Source organism: Anabrus simplex, chromosome 3 (assembly GCF_040414725.1).
Source record: "Anabrus simplex isolate iqAnaSimp1 chromosome 3, ASM4041472v1, whole genome shotgun sequence".
NCBI classification, from domain to species: Eukaryota; Metazoa; Arthropoda; class Insecta; order Orthoptera; family Tettigoniidae; genus Anabrus; species Anabrus simplex.
Genome location: NC_090267.1, coordinates 362170751 through 362193052, shown reverse-complemented (window position 1 = coordinate 362193052; position 22302 = coordinate 362170751). Strand labels below are relative to the sequence as shown.

General features: G+C 38.8%; 1 protein-coding gene across 4 annotated transcripts in view; it reads right to left on the bottom strand.

The window, feature by feature from the left end:
- Positions 1–18589, bottom strand: part of LOC136867343 (myosin heavy chain, embryonic smooth muscle isoform) — a 543017-nt gene extending 524428 nt beyond the window's left edge. For 2 of the 4 annotated variants that reach the window (XM_067144510.2, XM_067144513.2), the window contains exon 1: positions 18503–18589. The gene's annotated coding sequence lies outside the window, so the exon portion shown is untranslated. Of the gene's footprint in view, positions 1–18267; positions 18466–18502 lie in introns of those variants that run through there. The other 2 variants (XM_067144511.2, XM_067144512.2) reach the window with 2 other exon arrangements.
- Positions 18590–22302: the final 3713 nt, after the last annotated feature.

The window sequence follows — 22302 nt, the reverse complement described above, 5'->3', positions numbered from 1 at the left end:
CACAGGGTGAGACCAGGTCGGGTTTTTTTGCCTGGATCAGAGGGCTGGTTCAAGGTCCACTCAGCCTATATGTTTACAACTGAAGGCTTATCTAATGGTAAGATAGCGGCCACGGTCAACAAAGCCAAAAATAGCAGCCAAGACAATTTGTAGCGCTGAAAATGCAGCACATCATAATCTACAGACCTTCAGGCTGAGCATAGGTCACTTGATAGGCCAAGGCCCATCAGAGCTGTTGTGCCATGGGGTGTATGTGGCTATCCAATTCCTACAAGAAGTTTTCAAGATCTTCGTAATTATTCTGTTTGAGGAGTATTGGACATGAAAGATATCTCTCGTGCTATTTTCCAACTGCATCCTCATTACCATCATCCTGTCATTGACATGCTTAACAGATTATACATATTACTATATTTCATTTTTTTCAGTTTGCACTGCTACTCCATTTTTTGCGTCAGGTTGTTTGCTGTAGAACAGCTTGTATTCCTCTGCAAGTCTCACATCTCTCTTACCTAAGTTGAACTAAACACTGAATTTCTGAGAAGGTCCTTGTCTAGCATACAGTCTAAGAATCAGTAAAAACAACTGCATCAACACCAGTCTACAAGACTGCTGGCAGCTGACTATGTCTAATAACTCCAGTATTACACAAAATTGCTGGGCACCATTAAGTAGGCCTACACTGTGCAACTAGCTTCCTGCCAGGAAATAAGTGCACACACATTTTCATTTCCTTTAAAACTCAATACATGTGAAATTTTATTTTAAGAACCCGATAACGTGGTTGGAACTTGAAAGGGCAGTGAAAGCAATGACCAAAGGTAAAGCAAGTGGAAAAGACTAATTCAATGCTGATATGATTAAAGCAGCAGGAAGCATTGGACTATAGTGGCTATTAAATGAAATAAGTTTCATTATGATAGATCCGTACTGAACTGTGATTACAATAGAGTTAAAAAATGTATTATTAAGGTCCACCTTTTCAATACAAAATATACAGAGTTTACATTACATAGATGATTAGGGACTAGTTTCTACCTAATATTAGGTTATCATCAGCCTAAAGCAAAATTAAAACAAATACTGAAGAAATCAAACAATGTAAAGACACATAAGGTCTCGTAAATGTACATACCATGTGAGATATTGAGAAAAGAATGATAGAGACGTGCAGCACTATGTTAAAAAATTACTCCATGACACAGGTTCATAAAGAGTCCAGTGAACATTAAAAAGATGTTGAAGACGGGAATCCTTGAGTTGCTGGACAAGAAGATTAGTATATGCTGGCTCCTTTAAGATGCCGTTATCCAATTGAAGAACAACTGAGCCAAAGTCACGTCGTTTATTTACGATCTCGCATCTCTGGCTTCTTAAGCCTCCATGCGCAACAATCACCTTCCTTCAAGTTCCAAAAAACAGAAGAGCCTTTCTAGCATACATGTGTTTTTACATCTATGAATATCTTGAAAAACGACGTAACTTCGTCCCAGTTCTTTGAATGTACAACAGCACATTTAAGGAGCAAGCATATATCGAAATCCTTGACCTACAACTGAAAGATTTCCATCCCTAACGTTTTAATGCTGTACGGCGCACTGGACTTTAATCGTAAATAAACGACATGACTTCGGCTCAGTTGTTCATCAATTGGATAACAGCATCTTAAAGAAGCCGGCATATACTAATCTTATCCAGCAACTCAAGGATTCCTATCTTTAACATCTTTTTATTGCGCACTGGACTTGTTACGTCTATGAATATCTTGAAAAATGATGCAACTTCATCCCAATTGTTCTTCCAATGTACAACAGCACATTTAAGGAGCAAGCATACATTGGATTCCTTGACCTACAACTGAAAGATTTCCATCCCTAACAACTTTTTAATGCTGTACGGCCCACTGGACTTTAATCGTAAATAAACGGTGTGACTTAGGCTCAGTTCTTCAGCTGGATAACAGCGTCTTAAAGGAGCCAGCATATACTAATCTCCTTATCCAGCAACTCGAGGTTTCCTATCTTTAACATCTTTTTAATGTGCACTGGACTTTTTATGCTTTTTGTTATTTGCTTTACATAGCACTGACTCAGATAGGTCTTATGGCGACGATGGGATGGGAAAGGCCTAGGAATGGGAAGGAAGCGGCCGTGGCCTTAATTAAGGTACAGGCCCAGCATTTGCCTGGTGTAAAAGTGGGAAACCACGGGAAACCATCCTCAGGGCTGCCGACAGTGGGGTTCGAACCCACTAACTCCTGATTACTGGAAACTGGCTGCACGTCTCTATCATTCTTTTCTCAATATCTCACATGGTATGTACATTTACGAGACCTTACATGTCTTTATACTGTTTGATTTCTTTGGTATTTATGCTTTAATTTTGCTTTAGGCTGATGATGACCTAATATTAGGTCAAAACTAGTCCCTAATCATTTATGTAATCTAAACTCTGTATATTTTGTATTGAAAAGGTGGACCTTAATAACACATCTGTTTAACTCTATAGTGGCTAAAGGCTCCGTGCGTATAGCTATGTGCTGCTGCGGGTGGAAACTACGAGAATTACTTAGGGGTAGCTTCATCAACAGCTGATCATAAGCTGGAATATGTGTGACGTTTACATACATATATTCAGTCATTTAACAGTGGCCCTTTATCGCTGAATCCCTCTCTATGTCTAAAGCCATTATAAGAATCTAAGACCACATTCCCTATGTGCTGATCCAGTCATGTTTGTGTTTTGATAACCACTGTGATGGATCACACCGACGTGAAGAGTAGAACCTTGTGCCCCTGTATCCCAGTTTTTTTTTTTTTTTTTTGGGCAAAGTATATGATATCTACGTATGTTCTTTCAGCTAATTTCTTATCTCCCCCACCCCTTTTACAATTAATATATCATCCCCCATAGTTTTGACTTGACTCGATAAAACGAACAGTGGCTGGGTATAACGCGAAAGTGGAACCCAAAAAATAAATTATGAAGGAGAATAAGTAGAAGAAGAATCATTTTACAATGATATCTTCAGGTGACTATTTTTAGGGTCATAACACAGTGTATAAGCTTATTGTTGGCTGCATTAATAGATACTGTGATACAAAGGTTTTCTTCACGACATTATGAAAAGTATTTGAAAATACGGTGGATCATAGCAGCAAATCGCAAGAAGTAGTCTGGGATTTATATATATTTTAATTAAAACGAAATAACTCTTTACAACACGTATTTCAACTATTTTACAAATAGGTTAACAATTCAAAACAAAATATTATAGTAATTTTATATCTGCAAAGCAAGCTGCAGTAGGGCATAATTTTTAGATCACACACATCATAATAGATACCGGTACACAGTGTATTGTATTCCATAGTTTTAATTATAGCCAATATAATAATAAGAAGAAGAATATACCAAAAAGAACAATTATAAGGAAAATATTAGGTCATCTAATTGTAAGAATTGCAGAGTTTTGGAAATTAAGAAGTAAAAATGAAATTTACCAGAACATAGAATACATATCAGAAACAATAAGAAAAAGGAGATTGCTATTTCTTAGACACATTTATAGAATGGATGACAATAGACTAACTAAACGAATCCTCAAGTACCTTTGGGAAAAGAAAACAACCACCACCTGGATTCAAGAAATCAAGAAAGACCTGGAAAGGAACATACGAAAAGAAGAATAATTGGAAAGAAAGATTTTTAGGAAGAAAGTCTTACAAATGGAAGGATACCAACTGAGGAAGGAAAAGAAAACAGGCACAAAGTGGACTGAAGGCAGGAAAAAGAAGCACAGAGAAACAATGAAAGAATACTGGAAGAAAAGGAAAGAACAACTGAGGAAGAATTATAACGTGGTCCTTAGAAGGCCGGAACGCAAGAAGAAGAATATACCATCCTGTACTACAGACCAAAGTATGAAATTTTATAGTATTCCATTACAACCTAACGAAATGGATTTGGAAAGGCAGTAGACAAATATAATTACACAAAGAGGCCACCATTACGCAGTATCAATAGCTCACAGAAATACCGAATTTTCTTTCTTAATCTGCTTACACTCCAGGGTTGGTTTTTCCCTCGGACTCAGCGAGGGTTCCCACCTCCACCGCCTCAAGGGCAGTGTCCTGGAGCTTCAGACTTCGGGTTGGGGGATACAACTGGGGAGGATGACCAGTACCTCGCACAGGCGGCCTCACCTGCTATGCTGAACAGGGGCCTTGCGGAGGATGGGATGACTGGAAGGGATGGACAAGGAAGAGGGAAGGAAGCGGCCGTGGCCTTAAGTTAGGTACCATCGCGGCATTTGCCTGAAGGAGAAGTGGGTAACCATGGATAACCACTTCCAGAATGGCTGAGGTGGGAATATAACCCACCTCTACTCAGTTGACCTCCTGAGGCTGAGTGGACCCCGTTCCAGCCCTCGTACCACTTTTCAAATTTCGTGGCAGAGCCAGGAATCGAACCCGGGCCTCCGGGAGTGGCAGCTAATCACACTAACCACTACACCACAGAGGCAGACAATACTGTATTTTACATCCGTAAATTCATGTCCTCATCCTGAGGTGGTACATTTCTTTTCAAACGCACCCCTAATGGAAATGAGCTGCTTGCATCGTCTTAACCACATACCAACCCTCATGCCAATCTTAAGTTTCTAGCAGTGTCAGGATTCAAACTCGGGCTCCCGAGGAAGGTAGCTAGTAGTGCCAACCGTTATACAGAGGTGGACTTGATCATATTGTAAATAGAGACACACAATATAAATAATCACTTATTGGCAACTTTAAGTTATTCTGAACTTTTCTTCTCATGCATAATATTTTTAGTGTGCATATGGTTTCAATATCTGGAATTTCAATAGGTCCAACATCAAGCCTGAGACTTTTTATCAGAAAAAGTTCATGCACTCTCTTCCCCTTGTTTTAGTTCTCTTTCCCTACGTTTGAGATGCAAGGTCGAGACCATTCACACGATCGATCAGTACGCGAGGTGACATGTTATGAGCAAACTGCATAAACAACAGCTGCCTTACATTTCACAGAAACAATTATTCACCATCACGAAATAATAACGATTGTTACCAAGGTCTTCCTCAGAAAATATGGTTATGTTTACAATTAATTAAATTTAAAATTAATCGCCTCCCTAGCAGCACTAACCTACGCTAACATGATGTCGTATTAGAAATAAACCAAGAATACAATTTTTCTTAAGACAGCATTGTTGAATGTGTATATTAACACTAATCTCGTTATTACCACTACTAATACATAAATTACTACGTTGGTAGGATATCTAATGAACCAACGTTTCTTTCTGATCACATTTGAAGTTATTGCTCTGTTTTTCTTGTAAATGTATTACATGACCACTTTCTGCAAGTTTGGAATAATGTGGCCAATATTTGTTGCATAAAACATACTGAAATCCCATGGTATTATTTAGTCGGCTATGGCTATGTGCGTGGTGAAACTCATTAACTTACAAAGTTTGCCACTCGCAGCGCAGCAGTGCATTTCTCCCATCAGCGCACGGAGCCTATACTGAGCCCTCACTCAATGCCATATGGACAGATGAAAGGATACCTGAAGAGTGGTAACAAGGAAGCATTGTACCATTGTTCAAAAAAGGAAATAAGAAGAAATGTGAAAATTATAGAGGTATAACCCTATTATCAGATGGGCTGGAAATAATGGAGAAAGTCATAGGCAAAAGACTAAGGGATATAATAGAAATACACAGGAAGAACAATATGGCTTTACACCGAATAGATCAACAATAGACTTGATATTTACAGTGCGAACGATAATGGAAAAACATTTGAAAAGGAATAAGGATTCATCTTCATACTTTTCGATTTGGAAAAAGCTTGATACAGTTAAGAGAAAACATGTATGGGAATGCCTACTGAAAAGGAATGTACCAAAATCATTAACAGGATAAAAATATTGTATCATGAGAGTAAAAGCAGTGTGCAAGAGAGGAGTGGTGACTCAAACATTTTATACACAAAAAGGTCTCAAGCAAGGAAGTGCAATGTCACCATTATTGTTTATTATAGTGATGGATGTTATCATAAAACATGTAAAACAGAGTTATCAGTAGTGATGAAGTGAATACTTTGGTATTTGCAGATGATGTGGTGATTTGGGGAAAGGGAGAAAAGGAAATACAAAGGATACTGGGCATTTGGAATGAAAACTGATGGAGTTTGGAATGGTAATCAGTAAAATGAAAACTGTAGTCGTGCACTGTGGAAAAGAGAAAAAGAGAAGCCAAGTGAACATAGTGAACATAGATGGAGAACGGTGAGAGAATGTAGAGCAGTTTACGAATCTGGGTAGCATTATTAATGGAAGAAATGAAATCAACCCTGAAATTAATAACAGGCTAAGTAAAGGTACAACATTTTAGCATCAAGTCAGAGAGCTTTTTATGGGGTGACAAAATACCGATGTACATGACTACCATCATCACCTCTGCAAAAACAAGATGTACCAGAATCCGGTGAAGACTTGCATATGCCAACTGTGTGAAAAGACGTGTGATCGTTATCATATCGAACTGTGTACAAAGCGAACAAAAACCTTAAGTGAATACGCAAAACTAAATATTAATAGAAATAATATTTAATTTTTTTGTTTTGTACTCTGCACATTTGAGCGCACTTCCGATAATAAAATAAAGTACCCAAGAGAACAAAATTAACATTATATAAAGAGTATTTCATACTAATTGTAACATACGAACTAGTAAGAGACAAGATAGTAAGATCCAAGCAACAGAAATGAAATTTTTGAGATCGGTTAAAAAGACAAGAGATAAAATTCAAAATATTAAAATCAGAGAAGAGGTAAATATAGAACCGTTAGTACAGAAGATACAGAAAGCAAGACAGATGGTTCGGACATGTAAAAAGAATGGGAAAGGAACAGGTAGCAAGAAGGGAATTGGAAAGAAGTTAAGGGAAAGAGACTAGTTGGAAGACCGAGAAGGTGGATGGATCAGATTTGGAAGGACATTAGAGAAGCTGGATTGGATGTGGTGGAAGTAATGGCGCAGGAAAAGTGGAAAGACAGAAAGGAGTGGAGCAGGCTTGTTAACCACACCCAGGTGACTGGAGTGGGACATTAATGATGATGATGATGAAGAGAAAATTGCTCACATTAAACATACTTATATTAAGATTTTTGAAAACTCATGTGTGAAGCGTGGCATTGTACGGATGTGAAACATGGACAATACTACCGAAAGGAGAAAATAAGCTTTTGAAATGTAGTGTTACAGAAAAACGCTGAAGGTCAAATGGATGAATCAGATAACAAATGAAGAGTTGAATCGAGTTGAGAGAATCTGGAAAAATCTGACCAGGAGACAGGTTACAGGACACACCTAAAGACAGCCAGGACTTGTTCACAGCAGATCTAGAGTACTGTCCCATGAAGTACCACACCAGAGCACACTCCACTAAGCACAGAGAATGATGCATCTCACTGGCTCAAACAATGCAACCACCTGTTCAGGTACATTCCAGATGCAGTTGGACAGTACATTTTAACCCTTTCCAGCCCAGTGATGCCATATGGCATCATGACATTTAACATTTCTTTTTTTTTTTCTTGCTATTTGTTTTACGTCGCACCGACACAGATAGGTCTTTGGCGACGATGGGATAGGAAAGGCCTAGGAAGTGGAAGGAAGCGGCCGTGGCCTTAATTAAGGTACAGCCCCGGCATTTGCCTGGTGTGAAAATGGGAAACCACGGAAAACCATCTTCAGGGCTGCCGACAGTGGGGCTCGAACCCACTATCTCCCGATTACTGGATACTGCCCGCACTTAAGCGACTGCAGCTATCGAGCTCGGTAACATTTCTTTTTTGTGCTTTGAAAATTATCTTGAATGCCATATGACATTATGGTAGGATACGTTGTGGTGTTAGGAGTTCAATAGTTGAAGATTTATGCATGCTCCATGATCAAGTCGACTTCGAATTGGAGACCCCTTCACACCATACTGCATTATAACCATGTTTTATTGTAAGTACTATTCATTTTCATTTCAAATTATGTTATTTTGGAGAGAAATGATGTAATATAAATATTCTGTATGTAAGTTCTTGTTATGTTAAGCTTTACAGGTTTTCTGTGTCTGTAAATATGTATGATTCCATATGGCATCAGTGGGCAGCAGCCATGTCTTAGGTTATGTTTATCTGAGGCGACTAGATTTTTATTCAGAGGCCTTTCTCATTATTACGGGTTGTTTTGCAATATTAAAACATTTAATAGTATATTTTGATCATTAAATGTAAGAAAACCTGCTAATAAACAGCATAACTGAAATAAGTAGCCTGCTATTCCAAATTATATCATAATAAATTTTTGTTAGAAGTTGCATTTCAAATTGTTGTGTAGGGGAGAGTGGGGCAGTTTCATACAGGGGCAGTTTCATACAGTTTTATTTTTCCCACCTTTAAGGGTAGAGAGTGCCATCTTTTTTATTCTTATTAACTCCTTTTGACTTCATCTACTTCCTGTGCAAGTTGTAGCATCATAGCATCTGTTGACGAGAAGCTGTGCTGAAAAGTTTAATTTTGGTGATTTTTTAAAAAATCTTCATGCTGTGAAATAGTTAGGTAAGTCTTTTGATTCACTGTGTTTGATTCTGAAATAAGTTTCACATCATACTACACTCTTTACTGCAACTTATGTATAAGTTACAGTAGTCTCCATAATTTATGAAAAGCCAGATGGCAAGATTAGTAAAATAACTGCCTAAGGGGCACTTTCATACAATGGTTTGGGGCACTTTCATACACCCCCTTATATCTATTTTTAAAGCAAAAAGGATATAAATGGGGCTCCTAGGCCTGGGCTGGGTTGCAGGAACATCTTTTCTTGAAATCATCAAGCATCTCCAAAAGATATGCAAGTCTTCTAAGGATGATCCCGTACTTGTCTTGTTCGACAAATTCGGTCCATTAAAGACCAGATGCAGGCAAGCATTTAATACATGGATCTATGAAAATCCAGGAAGGACCATATCAATTTATAACATACCATAACTGACAAATGTACCATTCAGTCAGTCATTTTTCAAGATCAACATTGTGTCTTCATTCAGGAAGACCAGACTTTGGTCTCCAAATTGTTTTGTCTTTACTGACAAAGACTTTGCTGCATCTTTGACAGTAGATCGCCCATGCCCTCCACAGGATTGCACAAAAATTTCTACATCTTCAGATCCTGCCCATCGTGAGGAAGTCATGTCCAAGAACCATCCAGTAACATACCCACTTCAGCTTCTCCCACTTCCATGCCAACACCCAATTCCAAGGCAACCCTCAAAAACCTACAATTAAACCAGAATATATCCACCCTTACCCCAAAGCAAATCCTATAACACTTAAAAGACACTGGACAAGCTAAAGGAAAGTCAAGAATTCCGACTACCACCACTCTTGAAAAAAGAACGATTGGAGGAAATGATGAAGCTTAAGAATAAAACGAAAAGAAAGCCAAACAAGATGACATCCTCGAATCTCCCTAGACGAAAATTATTTAAATCTGGCAAGGAATCTGTAGGCTTCAATTCTTCAAGCAGTGAAGAAAGTGTTGCTGTAACAAGTGGTGAAAGTGAACTTGAGTTTAGTGACCAAGATGTTGACTTACCGCTGCTTGATAAAAGCAGTGATATTGAGCTTAATGACTTTGTTCTGGTTGAGTTTGCAACAAAAAGAACAAAGAAATACTTTGTTTGTCAAGTTGATGAGAAAATGAATGATTCAGAGTTTCTCAAACTTTTCACGTACAAATTATAAAAAGAAATTTGTTTTCCATGAAAAGAAAGATGTCAGTGAAATTTCTCAGGCTGATGTTTACACTAAATTTCCACAGCCTACCATGGTTGGAGGAACAGCTCGAGCAATTTCCTTAACTTTTTCTGTAGATCTGACTGAATTCAGTTTAGGATAGGCTAGTGGTGTTTTTGTATGTATAAAAGCATGTTTTGTCAATATTGTAGAACATGTATGAAAGTGCCCCTGCAATGTATGATACTGACCCATGTTGAGGTACTTTCATACAAATTACATGTTTATAAATATTTTTAAATTGTTTTATAGGAATTAACTAAATGAGTAATTACATAAGTCCAACTTGTTTCTAATATAACAATGTTTGTGTAACACTTGTTTTTAGCCATTTAGATTGCAAAATACAGCCACTAAATCTTCTTAAGTGTTAATAGGTAGAATGTGTATGAAACTGCCCCACTCTCCCCTACTATTAATTTTTCTTTTTCTAGATGAATCCATTAAGTGAAAAACTTCTATCTGAGAAAGAGGTCATTCTTCTTCTGGAAGGTAACGTATCTGACGTTGATATCAGTGATTATTATGAGAAGTAACAACACCAAATACAGTTGCAGAACCATGCCTTAAGGTTGCGGTGTAAAAACTTAGAACCTATTAATTCAGTGTGCACAGTGAATCACTCTGATCCCCCAGGTGAAATGACTCTATATGAATATTTCAAAGAATTTTGTAGATTCTGTCATAGGCAGTTTTGTAGGCAACTCAAATTTATACTGTCTTCAGAAAACTGGATCCTCACTGAACACAAATAAGAATGGAATAGAACAATTACTGGGAATTCACATTTTGTCAGGCATAGTCCCATACCTGCCTTTACAAAACCAAAATTCAGAAAAAATCAGGAGTAATCAAGATATATAATGGGTCAAAACTGCTTATTCTACATGTCTTGCGCAATACAGTACTACGATATATTTATAACACTTAATGTCTGAAAGCCTGACTGTTGCTATACGATGCTATAAGGCTAAAAATTACTCATCTCTATAACCTCACAGGAAGTATGTGAGTGAGATGATCGTTCTCTGATAAACCTTCCGAAAATATTACGAACTCATGCTCTACATGTGTGAATAAGTCATGCACTTAGATGCCATTACTTAACAAATGCACAGGTAAATATATTGCATCAAGTGCCCGCGCGATTTTGCAAAGCGCAATGCTATTTGCATCAAGTAACTAGCTGTTGTACCCGTGCTTCGCTACAGAATTCTCAGAACGACTGTCCTTATAGTTTTCCCAACTGAAGTCAACATAGTTCATTACAATGATGTTGGTACGAATATTGCGATTAAAAGCAATGCTGTCATATGAAACATTTGGTAAAGTGAAAACAGCACATTTTCTCACTTTTAGTAAAAAATACTACTGTGTCTAACAGTTCAAAGTTTCAGAGCTAGAATGACCAGGCCGCAGACAGCCGCGAACACTCCTTCTGTGTCATTATTCCATTTAAGGGACCTAACATCTAAGTCATCAGCCCCTAATGGTACAAACCGAGACAAAATGTAATGGCAATTTTAAAAGTCCAAAATGATTCACTTACCAGAATTCAAAACGTGATGGCGAAGAATTAATGGATAGATATAAATTTAAAACAATCAGTGGATCCGACCTGCAATGCCCCACTTTCCCAGAAACTAGAGGTAATCAATAGTATTACTGACCAAAGGGCTGATTCTAGAGCACAATCCAGAATCTACGATTGTTGTAGTCTAAAGGGGTCCAAAATCCAGGTCATCGGCCCCTCATAATGGTACTTATCGCTAGAAAAATAGGTAAAATTAAAAATCAACCTTTTCAATACTAATATTAAACCAAGTAAGTTATAACATTCACTTGGAACTAGTTTCGACGCTGATGAGCGTCACCTTCAGCCAAATGTGGATGCAGGCAATTGTAAATAGACATATCATTAAATCAATGCACATATAAACACTCTTAATACGAGACTTATGATGCCCCTAAAAGTATCCGGAGAATAAAACTTCAAATAACCACAATTTCAATTTCGAAATCTTGAAGTCACGATTAGCATGACAATTAACACAGTGGAATTCTTTTCACTCAAGTATACAGCTTCTTTATGAACATAAAACATATATGTTTCATTTCTGCTTCTGATCAATTGTGACAAGACCTTTTGATTCACACACTGTCGCTACTAATCACAAACCTATTGTGTACCTAACACAGTAGTACTACGCGCAAGTAAAAGCGACCCATGGTGTTCCCCGCGTGGTAGTACTAATTATAAGTAGTCTCATGGTTCTAATTCAAACATCCGTAGGTCCCCTTTTTAGTCGCATCTTACGACAGGCAGGCGATACCGTGGGTGTATTCTTGGCCTGCGTCCCCCACCCACGAGGGGGTTGTGTGTTTGGTCCGCGAGAGCTATTTTATTTCGCTCAAGTCTGTAAGGACCCCCCCCCCTCTGCCAATTGGAACACGCCACCCAGGAGTATCACCTCTCCCCCTGCTATACGGCAGCGTAGTAGGTTCATGGTTATTCCATTTAAGTATGCACAATGCTCATTCCAATCACTGCCTCTGAGTAGGGACAGAATAGCTGGAATACTATGATGATCCAGTGTGTTAAGTACCAGTAGTATCAGAAAATGTATGAACCAGAGGAATGGTATACCAAAGAAGAGAGAGATCTAACTTCCCTGCTACTTCCCGCCAATATTCAGGCAATATTCTATCGGAGATAAATGGCAGCAGAATACACAAGGCACATCAGAATAAACAATGGTCAATGTAATGTAATTTTGAACAATTTTATGAGCTGTCTATATTGCAGGCCTTCACATCTAGTTTTCTTCCGACTCTATGATATTAGAGCATCTAATGTAAAGCGAGTACTTTCTTTTACAGTATGTCTCCCTCTTGTGTTAATATTTAAGCGATCGTTCCTTCATGTCTTATACTCATCTTCACAATATTATTATAGTCTGTATGGTAAAACTGAATAAGACAAATAATCAGAAATTGTACTCTCTATAGCTTTTGTTATGTAGTACTTTTTGATATGAACAATTAGATAGGTAATTGAAAATTAAATTTTAGCACCTTCCCCTAAACTACCATTTCAAACAGGGTGAATAAAATTATTTACAGCGTAGTTCCTTATTCCCTGACTTTGCATACCGATTTTCATTAAATTCTGTTCACATTTTCTCGTACCTCGGCACTGATATGGTCTTAGCAACAAAAATCCAAATTCATGAATATCTCTGTTATCATAGCCGGTACAGTAAAAATGTATGACATAAATGATAAATTTAATAATCTTCTTCTCCTTTTCCTACCGCTTTTCCCCCACCTGTGGAGTTCTGGGGGTTCAAACTGTGTCGCACATGTGGATTTGGTTCTGCTGTACAGCCGGATGACCTTCCTGACGCCAACCCTATGTGGAGGGATATAATCACTATTTCATGATTCTGTGGTGGTTGGTAGTGTAGTGTGTTGTCTGAATATGAAGAGGAAAGTGTTGGGACAAACACAAACACCCAGTCCCCAGGCCAGTTGAATTGATCAGAGGCGATTAAATTCCCCGACCCGGCCTGGAATCGAACCCGGGACCCTCTGAACCGAAGACCTCAACGCTGACCATTCAGCCAATGAGTCAGACACGATACAAAATTTAATAATATATCTTTAATTATGTAGTATTTAACGATAGGGCCAATAATAACATAAATATGTGAGAATTAAATTTTAGACCTTCCCCTAACTACCATTTCACTCAGCGTGAACACAATTATTTATGGCCTAGATCAAGGCCATCCAAACAGCGCTCCCCAAGCGCTAGCGCTCTGGCGGCGCTCTAAGCCAGTGCTCCGAGCGCTTCGGGGAAAGGTAGTTTCGGTAGGGGTGGGAGGAGCTTGGCTGGCTGAGCGAGCGTTCTGCCCGCCGCGCCGAAGCGATTTGTTGACAGCATGTAACTAAATCAGTTTCGCAGCTGTCATGACTGAACATCTTACCAAAAAAAAAAGAGTGGTGAAGCAGCAGCCTTTAAAGCAGAATGGGATATTTCATTTTTCTGTACAGCTTATAAAAGGCATGCCAAATGTATAATGTGTCACCGAGATTTAATGCGTTTAAAAAAAAAAAAAACAATTTGGAACGGCACTACAGTGCCAACCAAATGGATGATTATGGTGATTTGACAGACGCCAGTCACCAATCAAAGTTGGAAGAATTGAAAGAAAATTTCAAGCAGCACTGTCCTATAAGTATTATTGTTTTAATTTTAAAATGCCTGTTTACAAACGGGAATGAAGAAATGGTTGAATTAGTATGTGAAGAATACAAAAATTGTGACTTGCCGTATTTTTGTCTGACAGGAGATTGAGGTTGGTGGACCCAATTTACGAGCAAGCTACAAATGTTCGCCGCGATTTGCCAAAGCTGGGAAACCCTTCACGGAAGGAAATGTAATCAAGGAGTGCCGAATGGACGCGGCGGCATGTATTTGTCCCATGGAGCCAGTTGAGAAATTTGACAAAAATCTCTCTTTCCCTTCAAACTGTGGCACGCAGAATAGACAATATAGCTGCTGATATAGAACAGCAATTAATGGAGAAGGCAGCAACTTTGTATCCTTTTCCATCGCCCTCAACGAATCAACCGACATTGCGGACACAGTTCAGCTCGTTATTTTTATTTGAGGGGTGGATGACCATCTTCAAGTCACCGAGGATTTCCTAGACTTGGTAGCCCTCAAAGACACCACTGCCGGTTTCGATATTTTCCAAGCAGTGGAGGGTGTTTTTGAGTCAATGGGATTAAAATGGGAGCGGTTGACGAGTGTAACGACGGATGGAGCTCCTGCTTTATGTGGTCTACGCATGGGGTTCCTCAGCTATGTAAAATTAAAAATGGCTGCAACCGGTAGTATCTTAATGGCGGCAATCCAGTGCTCGATACACCAGGAGGCAATCTGTGCAAAAGTCGCCAAGCTTAAAGACGTAATGGGAACAGTTGTGCGAAGGGTAAATTTTCTTCGCTCCCAAGGACTCACGCACCGTCAATTCAAAGAGTACCGGGAGAGTTGGCCGTGCGGTTAAGGGCGCGCAGCTGTGAGCTCGCAATCGGGAGATAGTGGGTTCGAATCCCACTGTCGGCAGCCCTGAAGATGGTTTTCCATGGTTTCCCATTTTCACACCAGGCAAATGATGGGGCTGTACCTTAATACCTTAATTAAGGTCACGACCGCTTCTTTCCCATTATTGGGCCTTTCTTGTCTCATCGTCGCCATAAGACCTATCTGTGTCGGTGCGACGAAAAGCAAATACCAACAAACAAACAAAAAAGGAAATTCAAAGAATTCTTGGATGACATCAAAGTGGAGTATCCGGATATACCGTACCATGCAGAAATAAGATGGCTGAACAAGGCGAAGGTGCTCCATCGAGTTTTTTGCTTGCGGAATGCAATAGATACCTTTTATGATATGAAAGGGCGGCCCAAAGTTTTTTTGCGTGATCCTAAATGGGTGGCGGACTTGGCCTGTTTAAGTGAGTTTACTGCCCATCTGAATACTTTGAACACTACGCTTCAGGGCGAAAAGCAAAATATCTGCGTTTTGGTGGAAAAAATTCAAGCGTTCAAAAGCAAATTGATTTTGTGGGAAAACCAGTTGCATACAAGGAACACAGGACATTTTCCATTGCTTGAAACAGTGAAATAAGGTGTCGACTTTGATGAGTACTTGCAGGTAATTTGCCATTTACAAGAAGAGTTTGAAAAGAGATTTTCAGAACTATCAGAACTCCAAGCGGTGTTTGTTCGACCATTTTCTGTTACTGCAGACAGTGCTCCACAGCTATTTCAGTTAAGAGTTGCTTGAAATGCAGTGCAATGTTCGTCTTAAAGACCGCTTTCTAATGTCACGAAGTTTAGAAGAATTTTACAGCGGCTTTCCGCAAGAAGAATACCCCCTTTCGTATAAACATGCATGTACAGTTCTGTCAATGTTCGGCTCAACGTACATTTGTGAGAGTTTCTTTTCAGTTCTTAAGCTTACCAAAAGTAAACATCGTGCAACGATAAGCGATGGAAACTTGCGCAATTATTTAAGAATAGCTGTGTCCAGAAATATTGTAGGCCTACTCAATTTGGAGAAGATTGTTTGCTCCAAAAGTAAAATCTCGTAAAAACGACTGAGCAAAAGTCACTCAAGGTCTGTACTATATGTTCATATTGGTATAATTTTGTTGAATTTTCCTCTCAGATATGTTCAAATTTAGTTTTGAATAAATCACATTACTGTATTCTTTACTTAACACCTGATTTCGTTTGCTGCATATTCCATACATCGGAGTATCTCTCAATTTGTATATGCGGTATATTTGTTATGGCAAAACAGCCCTATCAATATGCCAACAAACCCACAAAAGCCGTCGGACGTACGACTCTGCGTACGCACTGTATCTAGTCAGCGCGGTCCGAGCATCGTCCGTCTCGGGTCTCCTTGCTGCCACACTGTAGTGGTGGTAGGGGAAGGAGTGCTAGTCTGACTGCCCAGTGCCCCCCCCCCCCCCCCCCGACTGCAATGGCTGGATGGCCCTGGCCTAGATTGTAGCATCTTATTCCCCGACTTTATATACCGATTTTCATTAAATTCTCTTCAGCCGTTTTCTTGTGGTGCGCGTACATACATACAGACATTACAGAAAATTAAAATGTGCATTTCTCCTTGTTACTGTGGCCACGACCGGCACAGAAATATCATTCTTTTTAAATTCAGACCAATGTACAGACACTCATTTTATTTATAATGAGAAAATTAAAATTAGTCAGAAATGTCTCCAAATGGCTCCTAAAATCTCCAGAAAAGTCACTACTCGTTATCACTGAAATTCTGTCACTAAATTACAAAAGTGTGGTTTCACGATGAAATGAAAAATATGTGCTCAAAATTTGTGGAATCAATGCCAAATCATGTGAAAGAAATCAAACACAAGGGACGACATATTAGCTATTAGAAGGTATTCAACGTATGTTATGTAAATAAATAAAGAGAATGAAAAATGCACTTTATTGCCACGTTCCAATTAATTCACACAGGACTGAAACTGTACTGAATGCCAATACGAGCATTCCTTCGTCCACCTATTAAAGAAAAAGTCTTACTTCTTTTACATTTGACTATTTAGCCCTGGGTGGTGGAACCCTACATCGCATATCAGGTAAGATTTATTTCTACACCCTGTTTCTAAATAAAATGAAGTTCTACCCAAGTCCAATTTTCGAGGGAAGTGTAGGTGATAGAAACAGCTAAGGCAGACCAGAGGATTACAGTACATGTAGGATGTAGTAGCCTAGTTGCATAACAATGAAACTGTTAGCACAACATTAGAATCGGACGCAAAAATACAAACCAGTCTACGGACTGACGACCCAAACATCAAACATTATGGGTTCTATTCAGAAATATTTTGGATAGGCCCTAATTCCTTTGTCAGACTTCCTTCTAATCTTTCCACACCTCTTCTCCCCTTAGAGCATTAACGAACACAACACAACAAACTAGCAAGTTCCCTTTCCATTCTCATTCAACAACGAGAGACCAATATATTCCCTATAACATAGCATCCTCAGCAACAACTGATTTGCATTTAGGGCTGTCACCCAGATGGTATATTCCCTATCAACTGTTTAACTATGATTTCACTGTGTTATCCTATCAATGTCATTAGTTTTCATTACTTGCAGAGGTCCAGTAAATAGTAAATCTTACCAGAACTGGGAAATAACGCTATTTGCAAATAATTTCATCCACGTTTTACATCAATGTATTAGACAACATGAACTCTAGCACCAAACAGTCACGACACTCAAACACATTATGCATTTAATAATCTAAACTGTACTTTGATAAAACAAAGATAGGCTTATATCTTTCACGAAAAGATAAAAATACATCACAGTTTTTCCGATAGCACCGTTAATCCAGACATGATCTGATGAAACCATTCCACACAGTTTCCAATGGGGAAGATATCCCTCAAAATATATGAGATATGGTACGTTCTTCCGATCAATTAGCATGATTCCACTGCATTAACGCAAAACTGAGTTACAGAGTTTCTCCTGTCAGTAGGCTAATATTAAAGTACTATAACGAGTAAATCTTTCAGTGATGCATTACTTCTAAAATAGTTTGATAGCAGGATTAGAATTACGAATTATATAACAATAATTTCCAGCTCCAAAGGTTGCAAAGTGAATATTTTAACTACTGAGAGTCCAAACAACAGTAACGAAGTTTACGACTAGGCCTATAATTCACACATACTATCCCAAAAAAAGAAATCACGCTATTTCAAAATCACACTACAGTCAAAACAACTTTAAAATACGATGGGTGATATACCTTGACAGAAATCCATTCGCTGTCACTATGACAAATACCTTGACACACAAAAGAAATAAACACCACCAATTTACGGGGGGAACCTACTGCCGAACAATTCCTCTAATTCCATGCCAAAGAAACTCAAAATCGAATACAAACCACCAAGAGAACCAAAATATCCTGGAAATGCTAGGATTTCAGAAACAAAGTCAAAAGACCTTAGCTACCGGTAACTTTAAATTCAAATACTCACGTGCAAAACAACCGTCGAACTATAAAACCAAGGAGTATTAAAAATGAAAAATCAACCAATCGAAGAAAGCGTCTATTTGATCTCCATGGCCACAGTAGACACAATACGCGACACTCAGCGAGATTTCGAGAGACAGCTATTGGAGCTCACTCTAGCGGATAGACCTGAACGGTACTGATTCTCTTTTAAGAGCACGTGTATTTTTGTGTGAAGTTTTTGGTGTTCTTTATGCGTTTTCAGTGAGTTGACATAATTAAATAGTAGCGTGTGTCATTCCTTGATATCTTGATATATTTGTATAGTACTGGTGTAGTAGAGGTTTCCATAGAAACTCTTACTAAAATACTGTTGTTGTAATTAGAATAGGCTTAATCGCAGTTTGGAATTGTGTAGTTCTTGTGTATTACTTTCGATATTCAGTAATTAACAGCAGTTTTTATCAGGTCAGGGGTTGTAGGATAAAAAAATAGAGCACGATTAAGTATTATTGTAGTGTAGTCGTATATTAATTACCTTACTGTTGTGTACTATCCCAGACAATATATCCCTCCGTTCATTTATTTTTTGCAAATAAGTTATTTTAAATTTCATTTTTCCCCGTAAAGAATGGCTAAGGAGTGCGAGTGTACTTACTGTGGGTGTGGCGAGGCATTAAGGGGTATGAGGGAGGAGTTGGAAAGTTTGAGGGAGATAATTAGGATTCTCACAGAAGACAGGAAGGAAGATAGGACTCCCTCAAACGATGTACAGGTTACAGTAGCTGTACAAGAGGGAGGGGAAGGAAAGGGAGGAGTTGTAGAAGACAGGTGGTCTAATGTTCTAAGGGGAAGGAGATTTGAGGCTAAGGGCTCTATTCAGGATCAGAATTCAGGACAGGTGTCTGTGCGAAATCGGTACGAGTCACTCCAGGTAGAACAACAGAGGGAAGAGGAGGGACAGGGAACTGTTGCTGAGATGTGTGGAAGTAGGAGGAAGGGAAAAGGTAGGAAAGGAAAATGTAGAGTAGAGGATAGGAAAAGACAGGTGGAACAGGGTCATGGGAAGGACAAAAGGGAGGAGGAAGTAGCTTCTGCAGCTATCGGGAAAGATAGGGCAGAACAGGGAAGGAGCGGATCAAATTATGTGGGTAGGGTTGAGGCTCTGGTCATGGGGGATTTCATCGTTAGACACGTGGGGAAAGTGTGTGGAGGAAAGGGTACAAGGGTAGAGTGTTATCCAGGAATTAGGTTGAGGCAGATGTTGAGGAAAGTAGAAGAGAGGGAGGAGGGGAAGGAGAAGGTGGTAGTATTTCACGTTGGTACCAACAACGTAAGGCAAGCTGATATAAGTTCCAACATAGTTGGAGATGTGTGGGATCTGGTAAATGCAGCACGGGTGAACTTTAAGAAAGCGGAGATTGTTGTTAGTGGAATACTGTGTAGAAGGGATAATGACTGGAGGGTGATTGGGGATTTAAACGAGACTATGGAGTGGGTATGTGGGAAACTGGGAGTGAAATTTCTTGATCCTAATGGGTGGGTAGGAGGTAATGATCTGCGCTCAGATGACCTTCATTTAAACCGCAGTGGTACGTATAAGTTAGGAAATTTGTTTGGAAGGGTAATAGGGAGGTACAATCAGGGAAACGGGATGTCCTAGGGAGCGGTGATAAGGGAACAGGGAACTGGAAATCAAGTAGGGATGACATAAAATTGTTAGTGTTGAACTGTAGAAGTATTGTAAGGAAAGGAATAGAATTAAGTAATGTAATAGATATATATTTACCAGATATTGTAATAGGAGTTGAATCATGGCTGAGAAATGATATAATTGATGCAGAAATTTTCTCATAGCACTGGAGTGTGTATCGTAGAGATAGGATAGGAAGGGTGGGAGGGGGAATGTTCATTCTGCTGAAAGAAGAATTTGTAAGCTACGAAAAAGTTAAAGATGAGACACATGAAATTCTAGGTGTAAGGCTCATTTCTAAAGATAATAGGCAACTTGATATATTTGGAGTGTACAGATCGGGAAAGGGTAGCACTGACGTGGATTCGGAATTATTTGATAGGATAGTCAGCTATGTGGGAAACGACATAGAAAGAAACGTGATTGTAGCGGGAGATCTGAATTTGCCAGATGTCAATTGGGAAGGAAATGCGAATGACAGGAAGCATGGCCAACAAATGGCAAATAAGTTAATATGGGAAGGACAGCTGATTGAGAAAGTGATGGAACCAACTAGAGGGAAAAATATCCTGGATGTGGTGCTGATAAAACCAGATGAGCTCTATAGGGAAACTGAAGTAATAGATGGTATTAGTGATGATGAAGCTGTTTTTGTGGTAGTTAAAAATAAATGTGATAGAAAGGAAGGTCTTAAAAGTAGGACTGTTAGGCAGTACCATATGGCTGATAAAGCAGGCATGAGGCAGTTTCTAAAAAGTAACTATGATCGGTGGAAAACGGTAAATAAAAATGTAAACAGACTCAGGGATGGGTTTAAAGAAATTGTTGAGGAATGCGAAAACAGGTTTGTACCATTAAGGGTGGTAAGGAATGGTAAAGGCCCACCTTATTATAATAGAGAAATAAAGAGACTAAGAAGGAAGTGCAGACTGGAAAGAAATAGTTAGAAATGGCTGTGGAAGTAAGGAGAAATTGAAGGAACTTACTAGAAAATTGAATCTAGCAAAGAAGGCAGCTAAGGATAACATGATGGCAAGCATAATTGGCAGTCATACGAATTTTAGTTAAAAATGGAAGGGTATGTATAGGTATTTTAAGGCAGAAACAGGTTCCAAGAAGGACATTCCAGGAATAATTAATGAACAAGGGGAGTGTGTATGCGAGGATCTTCAAAACGAAGAAGTATTCAGTCAGCAGCATGTAAAGATTGTTGGTTACAAGGATAATGTCGAGATAGAGAAGGAGACTAAGGCCAAAGAAGTAATAAAATTTACATATGATAACAATGACATTTTCAGTAAGATACAAAAGTTGAAAACTAGAAAAGCGGCTGGAATTGATCAGATTTCTGGGGATAAACTAAAGACAATGGATTGGGATATAGTACCATATCTGAAGTACTTAACTTATTTGATTATTGTTTGGTCGGAGGAGCTATACCAGATGAATGGAGAGTTGCTATAGTAGCCCCTGTGTATAAAGGAAAGGGTGATAGACATAAAGCTGAAAATTACAGGCCAGTAAGTTTGACATGCATTGTATGTAAGCTTTGGGAAGGCATTCTTTCTGATTATATTAAGACATGATTGTGAAATGAATAACTGGTTCGATAGAAGGCAATTCAGTTTTAGGAAAGGTTATTCCACTGAAGCTCAACTTGTAGGATTCCAGCAACATATAGCAGATATCTTGGATTCTGGAGGTCAAATGGACTGTATCGCGATTGACCTGTCTAAAGCATTTGATAGGGTGGAGCATGGGAGACTACTGGCAAAAATGAGTGCAATTGGACTAGACAAAAGAGTGATTGAATGAGTTGCTATATTTCTAGAAAATAGATCTCAGAGAATTAGAATAGGTGAAGCTTTATCTGACCATGTAATAATTAAGAGGGGAATTCCTCAAGGCAGTATTATCGGACTTTTATGTTTTCTTATATATATAAATGATATGAGTAAAGGAGTGGAATCGGAGGTAAGGCCTTTTGCGGATGATGTTATTCTATATAGAGTGATAAATAAGTTACAAGGTTGTGAGCAACTGCAACGTGACATCGAAAATGTTGTGAGATGGACAGCAGGCAATGGTATGTTGATAAACGGGGTTAAAAGTCAGGTTGTGAGTTTCACAAA